Raw genomic sequence first — 22761 nt, forward strand, 5'->3', positions numbered from 1 at the left:
TATATATATATATATATACTTTTTCAGATTCTTTTCCCTTATAGGTTATTATAAAATATTTAGTATAGTTCCCTGTGCTATACAGTAGTTCCTTGTTGGATATGTATTTTATTATATGTATAGTGGTGTGCATATGTTAAACCCAAACTCCTAAGTTATTCCTCCCTTCCTTTCCCCTTTGGTAACCATAAGTTTGCTGTCTATGTCTGTGGGTCTATTTCTGTTTTGTAAATAAGTTCATTTGTGTGTTTTTTTTGTTTTTTTTTTGATTCCACATAAAATCAATATCATATGATATTTGTCTTTCTCTGTCTGGCTTACTTCACTTAGTATGATAATCTCTAGGTCCATCCATGTTGTTGCAAATTACATTCTTTAATTCTTTTTTTATGGCTAATAGTCCATTGTATATATGTATATAACACTTCTTTATCCATTCATTTGTCGATAGACATTTAGGTTGCTTCCATGTTTTGGCTATTTTAAATAGTGTTGTTATGAATACTGGGGTACATGTATCCTGTCGAATTAGAGGTTTCTCTGGATATATGCCTAGGAGTGGAATAGTGGGATCGCTGGACCATATGGTAACTACATTTTTGTTTTTTTTAAGGAACCTCCATACTGTTTTCCATAATGCTATACCAATTTACATTCCCATCAACAGTGTAAGAGGGTTCCTTTTTCTCCACACCCTCTCTGGCATTTATTATTTGGAGACTTTTTGATGATGGCCATTCTGACTTGTATGAGGTGATACCTCATTGTAGTATTTATTTGCATTTCTCTAATTAGTGATGTTGAGCATTCTTCCATGTGCCTGTTGGCCATCTATATGTCTTCTTTGGAGAAATGTCTATTTAGATCTTCTGCCCATTTTTTGATTAGGTTTTTTTTTGTTTGATATTGAGCTGTATGAGCTGTTTGTATGTTTTGGAAATTAATCCTTTGTGGGTCGCACAATTTGCAAATATTTTCTCCCATTCTGTAAATTGTCTTTTCATTTTGTTTATGGTTTCCTTTGCTGTACAGAAGGTTTTAAGTTTAATTAGGTCCCATTTGTTTATTTTTGTTTTTATTTCCATTACTGTAGGAGACAGATCTAAAAAGATATTGCTGCCATTTATGTCGGAGTGTTCTGCCTATGTTATCTTCTAGGAGCTTTATGTTATCCAGTTTTATATTTAGGTCCCAGAAATAAACACACACACCTACGGTCAATTCATCTATGACAAAGGAGACAAGAATATGCAATGGAGAAAAGACAATCTCTTCAATAAGTGGTGCTGGGAATACTGGGCAGCTACATGTTAAAGAATAAATTTAGAACATTCTCTAACATCATATACAAAAATAAACTCAAGATGGATTGAAGATCTTATTGCAACTGATTTCTAAATGGGCTCTGAAATTTCTAATAATTTCCATTTTTGTGATTGTTGAAAAAAAACCAAGTTACCTCAATTTCTTGTTTTTGCTGGTGGCATGTGAAGCATCAGAATTGCCTCTATTAGGAAAACAACTATTTTGTTCTCCAGAGATTAGAATGTTGAAATCTCAAAGGGTAAGTCTAACACTTTGCATATATTCATGGTTAAGTAATACTGAAAACGAACACAGGGTTAATGCATTATGGCAATTAAAATATCTAATATATTTTTTTAATATTATAAATAAGACATATCATTTTATGTATGCATTTAACAATTCCCAAATGAAGAATAAGAAGGTATTACTAGGGAGAAGACACAAAATTATTTCACTGTCTCCAATAGTTTACAACTTATACTATAGCTGACGTAAAGAAAAATAATTACATGAGTTCTCCAGACTTTTTAGATACTGGTCTGAATTATTTTCACTTTTTAAGTAAACATATCTCTTTCCTTCTTTCTTTTTTTCTTTCCTCTCCTTATCCCTTCTTCTGCTCTTTCTACAGGCAGATGAGAAATTAAAGGAGAGAAATGTAGCAACTGGTGTAAAGATATATGTATGATAATATTGAAAAAATAATTTGTATTACACTAAATCAAAATATATCTAGCTCAACTACTGAAGATAAAGGAGACTTAGGGCTAACCTAGAAAATAAATTGCATTGTGGTGAGAAATGAAAATTTCTTCCATTCAGAGTACAGGTCACTGTCAATATGTTAAAAAGGATAATCATTTTCACTGTACCATTTCACTGAGTAAATCAAATTGCTGGGAAAGAATAAAACTGCTTTTTCCTTAAAGTGGCACCTTTATTTCCTTGAGTACAAATTCTATTTTCTCTCCTGGAGGGATTTGGTAGTTAAAATAGATGTTTCCTTTCTTTGACTCTCTGAGAGAAGTTTCCTGGTTAACATTTCCCTCAGTTTTAAGTAAAACAGAGATTGAAATGTGAGATTTTTGGTTCCGTTTTTCCATTATGCATCCAAGCAATCTCTCAGGATCTTAGGTTAAAAAATTGAAATATTGGAATCAGAAAATTATGAGCTGAATAGCGACTTTCAGTTTTAATGTTTCAAACTCAAAAACAAGCATATCAACTTCTAATTTTGCCTTACAAAGTAATCTTAACTATTTTAGATATTTGAATATTTTTCATGGCCTATAAAATGGAGATAATAGTATCTTGTCTCTGTCTTCTTTTTTAGGTTAGCATGGAATTGCTAGGTAGTTAATGGATGGAGTGATTAGAATTTCCATGTAGTTGAGAAATTAGTGACTTAGTTTTATTTTGCTTGATTTGGCTTGGTTTGATATGAGGGGAGGTCGTTATTTAAAGTTCTTTTATAAGCTAAATATAATACTCAATAACACTAAAAGTTGAAGATATACTTGTGGAATGAAAGAAGAAAATTTTAAAATAATATATTTTCCACATTACAGCAAGTCTTAGTTTAGCTCTAATGTTTACCAAGTTTTTCTACATTTATCAACTGAACTCATTCATTCTACACTCATTTAGGACTACTGTACTGTATGACAGGCAAAGTGCTAAAGACAGAAAGAAAAATATTACTTGTCATTAGTCCTAGAAGCATAGGAGAGAGAGAGGGACAGAAATACTAATCAGTGATCATGAACAGTATGACAATTGCTTGATAGAAATCTTTGATAAATGCTAAGAAAAATATTAAGAAAAAGAAATGAAACTAGATGGATCTCCTAAGTGGCCAGGGAAAGATTAAATTTGGCCTGAAGAAATGACAAGTGTAAATATACAAGATCATGGGCCAACATTATGCCTCTGGAATTTACAGATATTTCCTTATGACTAGAAGGCCTGAGTGGGACTGGTGAAAGTTGTGACTAGAAGTGAGGACAGGAACTAGAATATGAAGGACCAAGTGTGCTTGGTAGTAGGTATTTTATTCTAAATACACTAGGAAGATCATCATTAGTGAAGTTTGCATTGGGAAATTTTGATGAGGTTTTTATTTTGTTTTGCTTTGTTTTTACCCCAGGGGAAAAATATTTTTTATTAAGAGTATTTAAGAATGTATTTTAGGATAGGGACTAGAACCATGAAGTTATATAAATTTTAAATGGACCAATTATAGAAAAAATGTAAAAAGTTATTGAAAGGCCCCATTTTATCTCCTATCTTGACAAATTCACCAACCTAGTTGATTTCATAAAGGAATACTAACAAACACTCAAAATCACACAATTTCAATACCTCCTGAAACACACCAATAAAGAGAACAAGGAAAAAGTTCAAAATTCATTTTTTACATCAAGGCAGGTCTATGCCTAAAATATTACAAAACTAGTATTAAAAAAAAAAAACCTAGAACTCATTATACTATATATATTTTGCCAAAGTCTAAACAAATAGAAAAGGAAGTCTTGTAGCATAGCAATATCATGAGTTATGTCATTCATTCTAGATTTGTAACAATAGTTGAATATTAGGAATTCTATAAATATAAATCATAATGTTGGTAAGTCAAAGAAGAAAATAAGGATTATGTCCATAATTGCAGGTAAGACATTTCATAAAATTCAATAGCCATTATTGCTAAAAACTCACACTCACAAGTGAAACAAAATAAAACAAAGACAAAAATGACAACTACCAAAATTACTAGCAAAAAAATAAACAGATGAATAGATGGAAACTGCTTTATCATGATGACTGTGCAGGTTTGTATAAATAAAAAGCTATCAGCTTGCTTAGTAGTGAAATTTTAGAAGGACTTCTATTAAGTCAGGATACCACTATTACATTATTATTTCATATTTTTCTGACTGATGCAATTAGCAGAGCAGAAGGCAAATCATCAACACTCATTAGGATGAGAATAAATAAATTAATTGTGAAATATCCATACAAAGGACTGTAACTCAGCTTTGGAGTAATGAGATAGGAGAAGTGAGGTAGGCTGTACTGCTGATGGATCTGTACTGTAAGTGAAAATAACGAGATGTAGAAGAATATGTATAATAAGTTTCCATTTCTGTAAAAAAGATATGTATATATATATATATATGTTTATACATGCATGGGCAATTTCTGGGGTGATACACACACACACACACACGCACACTGACACACTACTAATCATTCTCTTTTTCTTTGGTGATGGCACTGGAACTATAGAAAGGGAACAGAGCTCACTTTCTGTTATACAACGTGCATCCTTATTTTTATTAGTCATAGCTTGTATAATTTATCCTTTTTAAGGAGATTAATTTAAAATGTATAAAAAATAAATTTCTTAAATAATTTTGACTTCACAATTTGTTTTACACACAAAATTTCACATCTTTACACCAGGTATACCACAAACTTCCTGTTTCCATATTCATTCTCTTTCATAACCATGGTTTTAGTAACATTTTAAAGTTGTTATCTTAGAGTCCATTTTTTCTTTACTATTCTTATTTATTGTAGTTTAAACTTGGGGCTACATGTCTTACTTCCTGTTTCCTTGGAAACACATTGAGTCAAAAGACTAACATTTTATCCTAAAAAAATTTACTGATGAGGAATTCAAAGTGAAGGCAATTGATTTGATATTTTTTTAACATCTTTATTGGAGTAAAGTTGCTTTGCAATGTTGTGTTAGTTTCTGCTGTACAACAAAGTGAATCAGCTATATGTATACACATATCCCCATATCCCCTCCTTCTTGCATCCTCCCACCCTCCCTAACCCACCCCTCTAGGTGGTCACAAAGCACGGAGCTGATATGTGCTATGCAGCTGTTTCCCACTAGCTATCTATGTTACATTTGGTTGTGTATATATATCAATGCTACTCTCTCACTTCATCCCAGTTACACTTTCCCCTCCCCGTGTCCCCAAGTCCATTCTTTACCCAATTGAATTTTAAAATTTAACTTAGACATGCTCAGGAATAGTGGTATTGAGGTCTATTGTTTACAAATTAAGAGATGTAGATCATGGCTTATAAATTTGTACAAGTATGGCCTTTAATGGTATCTAATAAAATATCTTATTCCTGTTTCTACATTTAACCTAGGGCAAACTCTGATCTCATTGTATAAGATACACAAGCTGAAAGCAAAGTAGATCCATGGACATTTAATTTAAGACTTCTGAATTGGGGGCTGTTTTTTTTGTTTGTTTTGTTTTTTCCGGTATGCGGGCCTCTCACTGTTGTGGCCTCTCCCATTGTGGAGCACAGGCTCCTGATGCGCAGGCTCAGCAGCCGTGGCTCACGGGCCCAGCCGCTCTGCGGCATGTGAGATCCTCCCGGACCGGGGCACGAACCCGTGTCCCCTGCATCGGCAGGCAGACTCTCAACCACTGCGGCACCAGAGAAGCCCTGGAGGCTGTTTTTGAATGGCTCAAGGAAGAACTTTGTTTCTGATGAGATCAAGAGGCAGAGATAGTAACATAACAATGAGATATTTAGAGCTAAAATAAATAATTGAACATTAGTCATTGAAATTAACATGGGCTCTTCTCCAGATTGTAGGATGAAAAGAAATAGATTCCATTCAACAACCATCTAGGTGGCTCAAACCTAAAATGGGTTTTTAAGCATAAGTAATCCAGATTGGTTTAACTTCATGGAGGAATGTTCAACTTTTTACTTCGACAATCTTTTTAACATGGTTTCATATAACATTTTTTATTTACTTGATACTGATGCAGTAACAGTGGTAGTAAAAGCTCTAGGACAATTTATTCTAAAATCATCAGCATAGACAAATGAGGTTTTCATCTAGAATATAGAAAAACTGAGGTTAAGCAAAGGGGGATTTTAATACTGGTCTGATTATCTGAGATTAAGACGCATCACAGTGATAGAAAGCTTTATAATTAAGTTGCTGTTTTTTTTTTTCTTTAATTGACTTTCATTTTCAAGTTTACTAACATGCATGACAAGTTTACTAATATGCCAATGACATTAAATAGAAAACCTAGGTGCAAATAATTTTCAGTAAATGGGAAGTGTTCTTACCATAATGATAATTGGTATCTTGGGCTCTAAAACAAGTTATTTCTTCATTGACTTTGGCTTCTCTAACCTCTCATTGATTCATACAGTTATTTTTGTTTGTCTAGGATGTAGATTCAGTTGTTTAAGTAAGATGCAGGTCTGGAAGGTTTTATTGTGGTTGGTGTATTACTTATCTTTTTAATAGTGACATAGCTGAATATACCTAGCTGATAACCTAATATTATTATTAATTTTCATTTGCCTATGCTACTAGGAACCTCTCAAATATTGTAATTTTCATAAAATATAGAATGTTAGTTACACAAATCTTTTTGCAAAGATGAATATTTATACATTTGACTATTTTTTCAGTAATCTTTTTTCAGCAACTGATTTTTGATATTAAAAGAATATCAAATATCACCCATAGATATATGCTTATATGATCATTTTTGACTATTGCTCCAATGTCATTGTTCTCCTTTGTATGACTGAAGTAAAATGAATTTTTTTCTCTGAAGTCTAAAATCTTACCAACTTTTTCTGTGACATTCTAATAGTACATGGCACATTAGCTACCCTATTTAGAAGCCTGTTTATTGAAGAAGAGAAGTAGAATAGTTGATAATAAAAATAAAATAAAAAACATTCCATCTACATGAGTCTATACAAATAAGAATGAAGTGGAATGAGGTATAATTATCCTTGTAATTTAATAAATATAAAATATTGGTCTAATTTATTTAGTACAAATATATCTATTCATTGATTGTTTGTACACATAGCTATGAGTGTAAATCTAACTTTCAACACCTGAAGTTTATGAAGATTAAGTTCCACAATGGGAAATATAAGGATAAGTAGAAGACTTTAAATTCTCAAATATTCTTGGACCAGGGAGTTGTGGGCATTATTTCCTTAGAGTTCTTTAGCAATATTTACATGAGTGTTTAAAATTAAAAGCCGAGAAATAGGTTAAACATCATGCTACAAAAAAAAAAAAAGTAGAGTACTTGCTTCTTGATGAATTCACCAAGGAAATAGTCTAATGCTTCACAATTGTTATGTGTGGCTTGTTAGAAACATAGATGCTAGAAATCAGGTTCATTACATATCATATATGGTTTAGGAATCTGCATTTGAACTAGTACTTCATTTGAGTTAGATGATGATGTTAGAGAAACAATAGCCTAGGGATTTTTCTCAAATTTACTACATTCAGTAACTGAATTTTTACATCGCCCAAAGAAAGAGAGGCACATGAGACTTATGAAACAGATTCATAACAAGCAAACTCATAAAATATAAGGATTATTAATTAATAACAAAAAACAACTTCCAAATGCTCTAGACTGGTTTGTCTTTACAGGATTTTCTCCATAGGAAGCCAAATTATTTCATGTAAAGGTATTTCTAGGAGCTTGGGATTTTAAAAGGGAGAAGAGGTTTATCTCATTAGATAGATTTAAGAAATTGTGGTGGATGATTCACCCATCTCCACAGGGACAGCAGCATTTTTCACACTGTGCAAAATGTGCATATGAATCCCAGGATATCTTGATAAAATACAGATCCTGATTCTGTAGGATAAGCCCTGAAAGTCTGAATTCCTAACAAACTCCCAAGTCATGCAGGTACTGAAGATGCTGGTCTAAGGACCACACTTTAAGAAGCAAAGCGCTAGTAGGATTCTAGAAAATCATATATTCTAGTCAGCTGGTGAATATACTTCCTCTAAGCTATAATTTTTTCACTCAATGAAATTTTTCACTCAATGAAATTTTTCCAGGCAGAATCACACTGCAATTAAACATGTAAATTGTTTTTCCTTCTTCTAAATTTACTATATATACATCTTGTCTGGAGTGCACATCAACTAAACTCTTACATAGAAAGTTTATCTCTTGAACTGTGTGGCCAAGTGAGTGGAGCATGAATATTTTCAACTTAGCCTAACAAAATTAATTAACTTTCTAAAGTTGTACTAATATTATGTTCTACGAGTAAAGTATCCATGTTAAACTGTATTTTATTGTAGTTTATATTAGCATTTCCACTTTATTAGCAATGCTGAGAATTTCTCATGAGTTTCTTGACATTTTTCTATTTTTTTACTCTGTTATGCAATAATTTATTTTGCTCATTTTACAATTAACTTGCTATTTTCTTATTAATTTGCAGGGTTTTTAGTACATTCTGGAACTAATAATTTGTCAGTCACATGAGTGGCATATTTCCAGTTTGTTTTGTACTTTTCCTCTCCTTATGATCACCTCTGAAGAGTATTATTACTTTCAATGTTGTAAATGCCTATCTATTAACTTCTATCTCTTTTTTTTTTTTTTTTTTTTTTTTTTTTTGGGGTATGCGGGCCTCTCGCTGTTGTGGCCTCTCCCATTGCGGAGCACAGGCTCTGGATGCGCAGGCTCAGCAGCCATGGCTCACAGGCCCTGCCGCTCCACGGCATGTGGGATCTTCCCGGACCGGGGCACGAACCCGTGTCCCCTGCATCGGCAGGTGGACTCTCAACCACTGCGCCACCAGGGAAGCCCTTCTTCTATCTCTTTTTAATACTTCTTACTTTTTGTCATTTGTTTAAGAACTTCTCTATGTAAAATTAATAAAAATATTTTCCCATATTATAATTTTAACCTCTAAAGTTTTGTCTTTCACATATAAATCTTTGTTCTTCCCAGAATTGATTTTTTGTCTGAAGCAAGGGATTCAATTTCTTATTCTTTAATATGAATAACCACAATTTGACAAATCATCTCCTCACTACTCTGCAATGTCAATTCTGTTATGGATCAAGTTTTCCATATGAGTGGGTCTGTTTACCAGTTCTCTATCAGTTTCATTGAAAAATTTATCAATCCCACAGAGTTTCCATTAGTGCAATTGATATGAGTTCGGACAATTTTCCTCACGTATTCTATTTCTCCAGGGATATCTCTGATATTCTTTACTCTTTTAAAGGAAATTGATGTATTTCAAATCAGCCATTCCAAAAATATATAAGACCCCAGTGCAATTTTGAGTAAACAGGGGAAGACGGACATCTCCATAATCCTGAGTCTTCATAAAAACTAATTTTTCACCAATTTTAAGGATTTTGTTTATAGTTTTGTGACCAATAGGAAACAATGGATGTGATTGTGTGTGACTTCCAAGGCTAGGATATAAAAGACATTGCAGACTCTGCTTTGGTCTCTGGATTTCTTATCATGGGAGTAGCCAGCTGACATGCCATGACAATCCTCAAGCAGCACAGGGGAGTGACCCATTGGAAAGAAACAAACTTGTTAACAGTGTGAAAAAACAACTTGGGAATAAATATTTTGTAAGACTGTAGCCTCAGCCAATCAGACTGCAACGTTATAAGAGACTCTGAGCCATAGCTGCCCAAATGACCCACCCCTGAATTCCTGACTCACAAAAACTGTGAGATCGTAAATCATTATTGTTGTTTTAGCTTGGTAAGTTTTTCAGTGATTAGTTAGGCAGCAACCAATAAGTGATACAGTAATATAATAATAGCAATATAGTAATATAATTGATTATATTATACTTATTATGTTATATGGTCAATATTTGTGTTGATTTAGTCACATGTTTACCATTGTGTACAGCCCTTTGCCTTACTTCTCAGTCTTTCCTTTTGAAAAGACTTTCTGACTTTTCTTATTGAACTATATGCTTCAGAAGTTATATAAATGAGTTTCTAGGTTTAAATTTTCTTTCAGTTCTATTAATTTTTCTGAAATTGTATTATTTTCTTTATATATTTGGAAGTAAGTTTATTGGGTTACCATTTTAATTTACCAGTGAACTTCTGTTTATACAGGTCTAATTTACTTTATAGATTTCTGTTTTGTTTTGTTTTCTCAGAACATAAAACTAGAGTGCATTCCAGCCTCACACTAATGTGTGATACTGCCATTATTCAAATTCTTAGAAAAAAATTTTATGTTTTCTCCTAAATATTCAGATTGATATCTGACACAAATATATTTGCCTGTGGTAGATTTATTGTTATTTTTGTTTATTTGTTTCTCCTTTCTCTGAGTGTGTTAAACATCTGATCTTAGGCCCACAACTATTTCTTTAATAAGCCTTTAAAACTGAAATTCTAGGGTACTGGTGAAGCATTAATAACCCTGATATCTGCTGACCTTTCTAGTCTTATTCTCTTATAAATCTCCTGGTTTTAGAAGACTTATCTTCTTGTCAGGTCATCCACACATTAAAGGAATTGTTACAATATTTTTTTTCGACATTGTTATGTGTTCTGTAACAGGTGCATCTTAGAATATCAGATCTGCAATATTGCCATACAGAGGTTGTTGGTATCTGAAACTCAGGCTTGTAATGTTGTAGGAGATGATTTGGAAAAATAAACAAGCAAACAAAAATTAGATTCATGAACTTCAAACAGGAAAAGTTTTAAAAGATCACAAAAACCAAGGCTTGGGTATGATACTTTGTGTCTCAGATAGATGATCAACAGGTGTAGACATTGAATGAAGAATCATTTACAAAATGTTTTCTGATAAAGGCTAGAAAGAAGTGATCATAAATAAAATAAAATAAAGAAGTTAGAACTTGTATAACTTTTAGATATTCTCTATCTTCTCTATAAACTTTGCAGTTAAAGAATCTGTGGAGAATCAAAGTAGTGGAGTTGAGGAAATTTGGATGTTTTGTCCCACTTATTCTGAGGATTGTTTTAAGGAACTAACTAAATATTAATTTAAAAGCTACAGTGCTTTCAAAGGCCTAGTCAAAGTTGTATAAAATAAATTTATTCTAGATCCTTTCAGATCATTTCTGTGGTTTTGTCCCCTGTATAATTCAGTAGCCATCGTGAAAGGGTAGAATTAGGAAGTCATGACAACAAATAAGGTCATAATTTCATACTTAGATATTCCCAAGGTAGACATGCCAGAGAAAAAAAAAGTGAAGACACAAATCAAAAACTGTACAAGCTAAAATTAAGGACTGTTTCTTCACAATTGAAGAGTCTTGTGCCTAACTTCATGGGCAGCTTAAGTGAACAATATAAAGATCAAAATAACGACCTTGAAGAATATAGTTTTTCCTATAGTTTATTATAGCATAATAATATCATAAATTTAAATTTAAGATACTGAACACTCATAAAATACAGAGCCATTTTGGTAATAAAGTGCACTAAAATCTTAAAGGTCTTCATTTTTCAGGTGAGTTATCATGATTTATAACATGACTTTTCATGTCATGAAAGAGTGACAAACAGGAATCCAGAGGAAGAAAGTTCCCTGGCATGGCAGAAATTCCCTTGTCTAATAGGTCACTGGTATGGAAAAATTGGATAGAAAATAAGGTTTTCCAATAAATAGAATTACATGAAGACATATTTTTCATTATAATTATGGGTGACCTGTTCACAAAATGCTTGTAGCCACACTGACACAAAGAGTAATAAACATTTCCTCACTCTTCCTAGTGTTGAAACTAATTATTTATGAATGCAGGAAATATTTATTATTCATCTTGTATTTTACATCAATTCATCTTGGTAACCTCAAAAATAAGACAGCAATTTCTTCTCCTCATGCTTAACAGAAGCTTCGGGTGGGACTAGAACTTTTGTGATTAAGCAGAAGCCAAGCAGCATTAGGGTTCTATTAGGATAAGGTTTAGGCAAGACCCTAAGTGAAGACTTCTTGCCTAAGGCAACTGAAGATACACTGACTGTGCAAAAATTTGAGGCCAAAATGTCAGGTAAAATAAATACTCCTGGTGGGACCAAAGTTATGGATTCAGATAAAAGTATGGAACCAAGGGCCAAAACTTGTGAAAATGAGCAGATATTAAAACAAGTCGATGATACAAATGAATGCATTTGCAAAACAGAAACAAACTCACAGACTTAGAGAACCAACTTATGGTTACCGGGGGGAAGGATCGGGGAGGAGGGATAGTTAGGGAGTTTGGGATTGACATGTACACACTGCTATATTTAAAATAGATAACCAGCAAGGACCTACTGTATAGCACAGGGAACTCTGCTCAATATTATGTAACAACCTAAATAGGAAAATAATTTGAAAAATAATAAAACAAGTAAAGAACTAGGGTGAACCTTGAGTAACATCAACTTGCTTCTATGATTTAATTTTACAATCCCAGAAGACCACATTATAAGTGAGTTGATATTCAGCTTAACTGATCCAAGGTAAGATAGAAAAACACTGGTTATAGCTTTTCTTGGGGATTTGATAGACAGTGCTTTAAAAAACTGTTTTGTCAGTTATACAAATCCAGATTTAATAGAATTTATTTTCATCTCTGAAATTATTTTCAAGCAAGGAGGTGAACCCAAACACAAACATTTTGATCAACAAATGTAATAATAGTTATTACTGCAAGACCAAAATTATCACTAAACACCTCTACTGCAATCTTGTCTTATTTTGGTTTTCATAATTTTTTTTCCAATATCTGAATATCCTAAAAATCTTCCTGTGGCTGCAGGTGCTGATTAATCAAATGCAAAGAATAAGAAACTAGATTGTCAAACTAACTAGCATTTTCTCATTAAAGCCTTTGAAATTAATGGCAAAGCCTTGATTTGGAATCTGTGTTTGATCAAGAAATATAAAGGAACAGAAAATTAGGCTTGCAAACTTTCTCTAACTAGTTGGCAAAAAAGGGTGTTTTCCAACCAGATGCTGCTTTTTTGTGATCTCCTGCGTGAGGGCCAGACATATTATCTTACACAATTGCTGAATTTAAATCAGTTATGCAATGGTCATTGACAACCCAAGGATTCATTAATATTTGTTGTTATTATTGTTAGCAGAGGTGGTGGTGACAATTCTCAATTACAAAATATTTAAAAGAGAAGAAGATAAGATTTTTTGCTATTATTAATTTCCTAAAGACTTGAATATTATCATGACTGTTATTTCTTCATAAGATAAAAGTACAGCTTAGGGCAAAACCTATTGTATACTTCTGAGAAGAACATCAGTACTGAATTTTAAGACATTTATTTAACCTCAAGAAGCATCAGGTGTTATATATGTATAAAAATACATACACCTTATGTATATCTTAATTCCTGACATAAATAATTTGAACTTACCTTAAAGGGTTTTAAAAAATGGCTTCCCTCTTTTATACTCTTCTATACAAGCATAGGATATAGACAGATGTCATAAGGATTAAACACAAAATGTTCCAGATGGCTAGCATAATTTTTATAATTCACAACTTCCAATATATATAAACAGAATAACATCAAGCTCAAATTAAAACAGCAAACAATTTAATTGATTGATTGGCACATGAAACATATGCTCAATTTTTTAAAAAGCACCTGAAGAATTAGAAATGCCAAACAAACGTTATCTATATCCTTAATGCTTTCACATTCAAAATATTGAATATTCTTGTTTCCTTCAAATGTATTTTGGTCTGGAAAGGTATCACGTACCTCTTTGGTGGGATTGCCAATGCTGCAACATAGCTCTCTTGTAGGCTGCCACCTGTTGTACACTGTGGCTCAGGGAGAATTCCACAATTTTCACAACTTAAGTTAGGGAGAGATTTTAATGTGTAATAGATAAAATTACAAGCCATAGATCAGCTAGAAAAGAAATATGATGATATATAAAGATATATGATGAGTCCCTCATTCTCTCATTATTCTATGGGCACGCCAGGCCCAGGGACATTTGATGGGTACATTTAGTGGGTAGTTTTGTGTTCAAATAGAGGAATCTTTCACACTCTCTCATTGGTGTCCTGGCTTATAAGGTAGGCATAGAAGTCAACTTACAGTGGAAGAAATCTCACACTCTGGCATCAGGAAGTCTGGATATGGATGAAAGCTATTGATAGGAGTTGTCTAAAAATGTCAGCTTCCACGGCTTCCCTGGTGGTGCAGTGGTTGAGAATCTGCCTGCTAATGCAGGGGACATGGGTTCCAGCCCTGGTCTGGGAGGATCCCACATGACGTGGAGCAACTAGGTCTGTGAGCCACAACTAATGAGCCTGTGCCTCTGGAGCCTGTGCTCCACAACAAGAGAGGCCATGATAGTGAGAGGCCCACACACCGCGATGAAGAGTGGCCCCCGCTTGCCACAACTAGAGAAAGCCCTTGCACAGAAACGAAGACCCAACACAGCAAAAATAAATAAATTAATTAATTAAAATGTCAGCTTCCAAATACTAAGAGACATTGGGTCCAAGGGTAAGATTTATTCTCCTCTTCTGGCATGACAGCTGCCATAACTTTCCTGGAAAGTTGACCTTGGTACAAACTCTTTGGTGGGTAGAAGGTAAGGTACTCAGCCTTCTTTTTGAACAATTTAATCATTTTATAATAATTTTCATAGGATACTTTTTTTGCCTTCATTTATAATGGCTTCTAATCAAAGACAAAGGAATTGGTTCACCCAAAAGACAAATAGTTAATCACATTCTTATATAAGTGACTACAGAAAGTACACTCTTGTGCACTAGAATATAGGTCCTAAAATCTGAAAGAAAAATAAATAATGTATATATGTATATCAAGAAATTTGCTGTTGATGCTTGACTGTATGCTACATGGATTTTGCTGAATCACAAGCAAAAATAAAGCCTCAGATGTCAAGGAAAAGAGTCCAAATGTAAAGCAGAAAAAAAAAAATAATAAGTCCATTTTTCTGCTTGAACAGAAAGAACCAAGATATTTTACATTAACATTTCTCCTACTCCCTTAGCCCTTATAATAAACATGGCAACAAAGAAAAACTCAAGAGCTCAAATCTCAATGCTCATTCAAGCCTGCACTGTTGAAGAAGTTCCTAGCATCTAATAGCTTTTAAATATATGACTCTCAGTTCGAGCATAAACTCACAATTTGATTAAAAAACACTTAGAGTTCCTGTTTAGCAAAAGAGTTATTTGCTCTAGCTGATATAACATCCTGTCATTCTAGGAACCCCTGTTAACACCGAATTAGAGCCTTTAATTTTAGTTTTGTGTGAGGACCTTCTATGAATGGTGTTGTGTTTCATGCAGTTAACTTATCAAATAGTCACCATGTGTTAGGAAATGATCCTTACATTGAAAATACAGTACTTTTTGCTTGGGGAAGTGAGATCTAAGGACAGGAAAATGACTGGTAATAATATGGTGATTAAAAGAGACAATTTCATCACAATTGTCCCTTTTGAAAGAGCAAACTAGAATTTTTCCAAAATGTTATCTCCTGGTTAACCTATACCAAAGAGAAAATAGATTTTTCTTTCTCTCTCCTTCTTTATTAGCCATGCATGCACATGTGTGCACAGAGGCACACACACACAAACACACACACTATGTATGCATGCACTTCATATATTGAGAGAAAAGAAAGGAGAGATTAAAAGCCAGTCTCTAAAATTACTTACTACCAGTCTTATATTTTTGGGTGGGGAATAACAACAGTATTTTATCAATTTAAGAAGTAGAATTTTTCACATTTTAGATCTCCATATGACATGTTAAAATAGCTGTTAGCCAGATGGCTGTTGTATCATAATTTTAATTCCTGATGGCATGACCAGGCAATTGCACGCCTCAAGAATTCAGTCACTGAAGCATTTAAGAACCATTTGAGGAACAAAAAGAAGTCCAGATTGTTTCTTAAAAACCTCCCATTGGACACTTTGGGGAAAAATAAAGTGTTCAAAATTTGCAGAATTTGTATTAGAGGCTTCAAAGAATATCCTTTAGACACATGCTCTAGGGGACTGTAATCGCTATCTGCTTGTGGATATGGAGCAATTTCCATGTAATTAGCACAAATTAAGATATGATATAAGTGTAAAATATTCACCAAATTTCAAAAATTAGTATGTAAAAAGAACATGAAATATATCATTTATAACTTTTATATTTACTACATGATAAAATGAGAAAATTTTGGTTATATTGTGGTAAATAAAATACAATATTATTTAATTGAATTGAATGTTTTATATTTTAAGTGCATTATAAGAAAACAAAATTACATACGTGGCTCACATTACATTTCTGTTGAACATGTTGCTTAAGAACATATGGAACATTTTTTTGAATAATGCTGCATCAAAAGCATTTTGATGGACCAGAAGATGACATTGTATAGAAAACACAAATGTTAATGACCCTGAGTCAAAAATAATTCTGAAGATTTGGAAAATGAATGTATCTAGTTTGAGAGGGTTCCCCCCCCCCCCAAGACTTTGTGAGGTATGGCCAGCAATCCAATTCCAGCTATTTATAATTTTCGTGAAAAAAAATATTTAGTAGAACACAGCACTGTTAGTTTACATTTAGTCTATGGCTACTTCTTGCTACAATGGCAGCTTTGAGCTGTTGTACTGACAACCTTTGGCTGCAAAGTCTAAAATATTTAGTATCTGGCTCTTTACAGAAAATGCTAGCCTCTGCCTTAAGCAATTTATTTTGTTTATATTTTCCATTTTATGTTTGAAAACAAATGATAAAATATATGTATAAAAAGTTAAGTCTAAATAAAAAAATATCAATAAGAATAAAAGAAAAAGAAAATATGGGTAATTTGCTTTACATTTTTTTTTATGAGAGTTTATATTGCTATGTGTTCCTTTAAACAAAAAACAAACAAACTCATAGAAAAAGACATTGGATTTGTTGTTACCAGAGATGGGGGTGAAGGAGGAGGAATCAGATGATGGCAGTCAAAAAGTACAAACTTCTAGTTATAAGATAAAGTACTAGTGGTGTAATGTACAACAACATTAATATAGTGAACACTGTCGTATGTTATAAATGAATGTTAAGAGAGTAAATCCTAAGAGTTCTCATCAAAAGGAAATTTTTTTTCTTTTAATTTTGTATCTATATGAGATGATGAATGTTCACTAATGTTACTGTCATAAACATCTCATGATGTATGCAAGTCAAATCTTATGTTGTACACCTTATACTCATACAGCACTGTATGTCAATTATATCTCAATAAAATTGGGAAGAAAAAGATGCTCTATGTTCCTATCATGTCTTAGAATTGATGAATTGTACTTAGATCCATAATAGATTGCTTTTCTGTTTATATATATAAGTATAAAAGCATTTATTTGTTTAGTAAATAATTATTGAGAGATTTCTATATACTATGCATTGTTTTGGATAAATATGTAGAATTTATTATATAGAATAAATTAGAATTTAATTAGGAACTTATCTTCTGGAAAGAGAAAGACTGATCACACAAGTGTAGGTGTTAAATGGCATGTAAGTAGGAGAAAAAAGAGGTTTCTCACATTTAGGAAGAAATAATAAGCTTTTTAAAAAATGGTGTTAGACCAGGCAATTAGTAATCTTGGAAATTGTTTGATTTATGTCTCACAAAGAGTATTATGAAAAATTCCAAAGAATCAAAGTCATAAATATATTTTAAAGCAATAAATCAAAATATATTAGAATAAACATAACAATTTTTAGTTATTTTAGAAAGGAAAAAGACTTTTTAAAATTCAGAAATTAGAGGTAGTAACAAAGGTAATGAATTCAACCAAAAATTACAAGTGTAAGCATCTTTACAGGGAAAAATTACACAATCTCAAAAGGCAAATAACTTCAATTGAGAAAAAAGAAATATTTACAACTATTACTACAGAAAATGGACCACGTGAAGAGAGAGATATTGGAATTTGGGTGGGGGGCAAGTAGTTAACTGAATTTGTGGTATACAGTGTTATCATTGGAGTGAACAACACAGAGATAACACAGTAGAAATTGGCACAATTCCTTTTAATTCTTTCCCTGAATAAAAATTAGTGCCTGCAACTTGTGAAATTCAATAAGACTGGGCAAAGAACAACCATGGAGCTGTTACATCCACAGTTACAAGAGCACACTCAAGGCCAAGAGATGTTCAAGTTCTAGCCCATCAAATTAGAGAACTCACATTGAACACTTGGGACATTCAGTGGATAGCAGAGTTCTTAGCAGTTTACAGCTTCTAGAGTAAAGCTTACTGTATAACTGAAGCAATGAAACAACCAAGCTGATCTTCAATAATATTAAATGTTTTCCAAAGCAATTTTTAGTACACTTAAGGGAAAATAATATTATTCAGATATTTAGCAACATAATATTAACATGACTAAGATAATGGAATTAGAAGATAGAGAGTTTCAAATAGAGAATTTGATGATTTAAATAGTGAAACATGAAACTTCTAAATAAAAAGCAAAATATATGAAATAAAAAATGTAACTGGATTTGCTTAACAGTCAACTATGTACTGCAGAAGAGAAAAAATAGTGAATTTAGTAACATAGACATAGAAACTATCCAAAACAAAGAACAGAGAGAAAAAAGTATGAAAAAAAAATGATCAGAACATCAGTATACTATGGGACCATATGATAATAGCAATCTGGAAGGAAGAAAAAAACAAATTTTTTTTTTTTTTTTTTTTTTTTTTTTAAAAAAAAAAAAAAATTTTTTTTTTTTTTTAAAAAAAAAAAAAAATTTTTTTTTTTTTTTAAAAAAAAAAAAAAATTTTTTTTTTTTTTTAAAAAAAAAAAAAAATTTTTTTTTTTTTTTTTTTTTTTTTTGCAGAATAACAGCTTAAAGTTCTCCAAATTTGATGAAAAATGATAAACCCATAGATTTAAGAAGGTCAATCAACCCAAAGCAAAATAAAAACAAAGAATACAACATAAGCAAACTACAATTAAATTAATGAAACCAGAGAAAGTAAAAGCATTAAAATCACTCAGAGAAAATTGGGACATTACATACAGGAGAACAAAGATAAGAGCTATTACTAATTTATCATCAGAAAAGATGCCACTCAGAAGACAATGGGATAATGTTTTTACCATACTAAAAGAGAAACACATAAACAAACAAAAACTGATCAATCTAGAATTCTATATTGAATGAAAATATCCTTCAAAAATGGAAGTCAATTTAAGATGTTTTCCAGGCCAATATAAAGATATTTTCAAATTAACACAAACTGAAAGATTTTCTATCTATAGTACTGTGCTGTAAGAAATATTGTTCTTCAGAGTTTGCACAGCTGAAAGCGTACATCTAATATACAAAAATGAGAAGGTCTCAAAGTTAGAAATATATAGATATATGTAAAAGTCTTTTTTCTCACTTTAAAAAATCTTAAGATGTAATAACTGCTTAGAGCAACACACACAATGTGTTTTGCACAAATCAAAAGATACAGAATGCAATTAATAGGAAGTCTAGAAACATACAATAGAGAAAACAGGAAACTCAGGGAAGTAATTTTTTCAGTGAAGTAACTGAACACAATAACCAGAACTAAAGAACCCAAAGAACCCAAATTTGTGGACTGAATGGGTGTTTCCATTGTTCAAATTGGACAATAAAGTAACAACAGCAGCACATGTTTGCTTTACAAAATAATAGGAAAAAAAGAACCAAAAATTCCTAATTATTTCCAGAGAATGAAAGAAGGTATATCAAAAATTACTTATAAATTAATTGACATTGGACTGGTGTCTATTAATTCTTACAACAGACCAATCCAGAAACATAGAAAACAATGGGGAAAATCTTCAAAATTCTGAGGAAAAAATATTTCCAAAAAGTATACAATCATTTAACCACACATTTAATCAAGCATAAAGTTAGAAAGAAAACAATTTTAGACATGCTTGTTATATCATTCGGAATTTAGATTCACAGAAGAAAATCTATTCTATCTAGTTTAGACATGAAGGGATTAAGGGCAGATTACTAAACTGCCTAAAAGATATTGAAATTGATGATAAAAAATTAATGTTTGCCCTTAAATAATAATATCTAAATCTACGTGTATTAGTCAAAGTTCTCCAGAGAAACAGAACCAATAGGATGTATATACACAAGAGGTTTATAATAAAGTATAAACCTGCATAACTTATTCAGTTTTGGAGATTGCCAAATTCCAAGATCTTCAGGGTTAGTCAGCAAGCTGGAGCTCCAGGAGAGGCAGTGGTGTAGTTCCAGTTTGAAGGCCAGCAGACTCAACACCTAGGAAAAGTCAGGGTTTCAGTTCAAGTGCAAAGGCAGGGAAAAGCCAATATCACAGCTCAAAATCAGGCAGGCAGAAGAAATTCTTACTCCCTCAGAGGAGGGTCAGCTTTTTGTTTTATTCAGGCCTTTAACTGATTTGTTGAAGCCCACTGGCTTTAGGAAGGGCAATCTGCTTTACTCAGTCTACCAATTCAAATATGTCTTATCCATGAATACCCAAACAGACACATTCAGAATAAAATTTATGCAAATATCTGGGCACATTGTGCACAGTCAGGTTGACATATAAAATTATTATACCAACTCATAAAATCAGGTAATCAAAGGGGTTTTTTTTGTAATCTGAGATCTCTGACTCCTCAATTGTAAAGTTATCAGTACAACTATGAGCTCTGGAACCATGCTTCCTTAGTGACAGACAGACGACTCTAGTTACTAAAACATTTGTGAACAGTGTCACAGAAAGCAATAAAAAAAAATCTAAACTCCTTTGTGATTTTGTTTGCCACCAGGAATGCAAAAACAGTCAAAGTGTGTCATCTGACATATCTGACTTTCAAATCTTATCTGTGTCAATTCTCCATATCCACCTCCGTCAACCTCTATGATATTCCTCATCCACATACGCCCACACACACCTTCCCATACTTAACCATCTAAAACTCGCAACATCACCAAATGTTCCTATATTACAGAATGCGACTATTCCTTTGTGCACAAACACAAATATCTGACAATCACCCTAAATGAAAAAAACAAAAATCACTTCAGACATGAAATCCATGTTGAACATATTCATTCCTTGCTGGTTCAGTCAAAATCCCAACTTGATAAAATGTACTCTATGGAATAAACTATAAAAATAACCACCATCACCACTTAATATACTATAAAATAGAGGAAATGGAAAGGGGAAAAACAAAAAGGTGGAAAACATAGGACTTTACATTAGTCTTCATTTTTTGCAACTGGTTGTTTTTAACTTTTTTCTTTCATTATCTATTTAATATTACTTTGCTCTCAACCAGAACATCAGCTTTCCAGGGTTCTTTACAAGATTGAGTGACCAAAAATTTATTCTTGGGAAAGTCTTGGCCCTTTTGGAGCTACTACTGTATTTAGATTTGTCACCCAGCCGGTTGAATTTTTACATCTAAAATTTTGGAGAAGAGAAACAAGGAGGGCTATATATTTTAGTGAAATCAGCATACAGACAGAAATCAGCATACAGCCAGTGAATAAAATCTCCATTGAAAGAATTTGGTTGGGTAAAACTGGAAAAAAATCTAAAGAAGAATCTTGAGGATAATATTCATTCCCCAGTGACTGTAGAAAAATCAGTGTCATATTCAGTAAAATATTTCTCCCCTAGCCTGTGGTCCTCTTATTGGCTTTGCTATTGACAAACTTTAACTCAAAATTCCCTTTAGTTTTGAATTTAGTCATATTTTCAGATAGTCTCTTAACTGTTTAATATTTTCATGAAGATCTTAGAAAATGACTATTTTAAAATATATGAATACTTATGACACTTTAAAGTACATTGTATTATTTTGAAGGCATATAATAAAAAGCTTATAATTGCCATTTATTTTACAATACAGTTCCTTTAAATTGAGACAACTTCATTAAAAAAGTATAAAGCTCTTAAGGAAAAAACCTACAAGTTATCCTTCATGGTTACCTTTTTCTAAAATATAGAACATTTCATTTTATATTAGAGTAATTTTTAATGTAACCTTCAATTGTGTGTCACTATGATGTCTTACTTTAAAATAAATTCAGTTTTATAGTTACATTTGTTGTATCCACTTACGCAAGTGGAAAAAACAAACAGTGAAAAAGATAACATTTCCAAAAGGGAATGTTACTAGTGAACTTTGCGGTATAGGTTCAAATATCTGGATTAGGATATTTGAACCTTGGCACTAATGGCATTTAGGGCCAAATATTATTTGTGTGTGGATGCATTATAGGATATTTAGCAGCATACCTGACCTCTACCCATTTGATGCCAGTAACAGTTCCCCCGCCCCCTGCCATGTCATGACAACTAAAAATATCTCCAGACATTTGTCTCCTGGAGGGGTCAAATCATCCCTGACTGAGAACCGCTGCTCTGCATTTAAGAGGAATTTCAGGTCATTTAGAATTGAAATATAACTGTTAGAATAAAAATCACTACAACATGATTTAGAATGCATTTTGGATATTTAATTATGTCAGTGCATATTACTATTTTGTGGATTATCATATTATGTTTTTTCTATGAAGGACTATTGCTCTTCTACATTAGAAATAATTTTC

The sequence above is a fragment of the Neophocaena asiaeorientalis genome, unplaced genomic scaffold, assembly GCF_003031525.2.
Source record: "Neophocaena asiaeorientalis asiaeorientalis breed wild unplaced genomic scaffold, Neophocaena_asiaeorientalis_V1.1 scaffold601, whole genome shotgun sequence".
In the NCBI taxonomy this organism is placed as follows: Eukaryota; Metazoa; Chordata; class Mammalia; order Artiodactyla; family Phocoenidae; genus Neophocaena; species Neophocaena asiaeorientalis.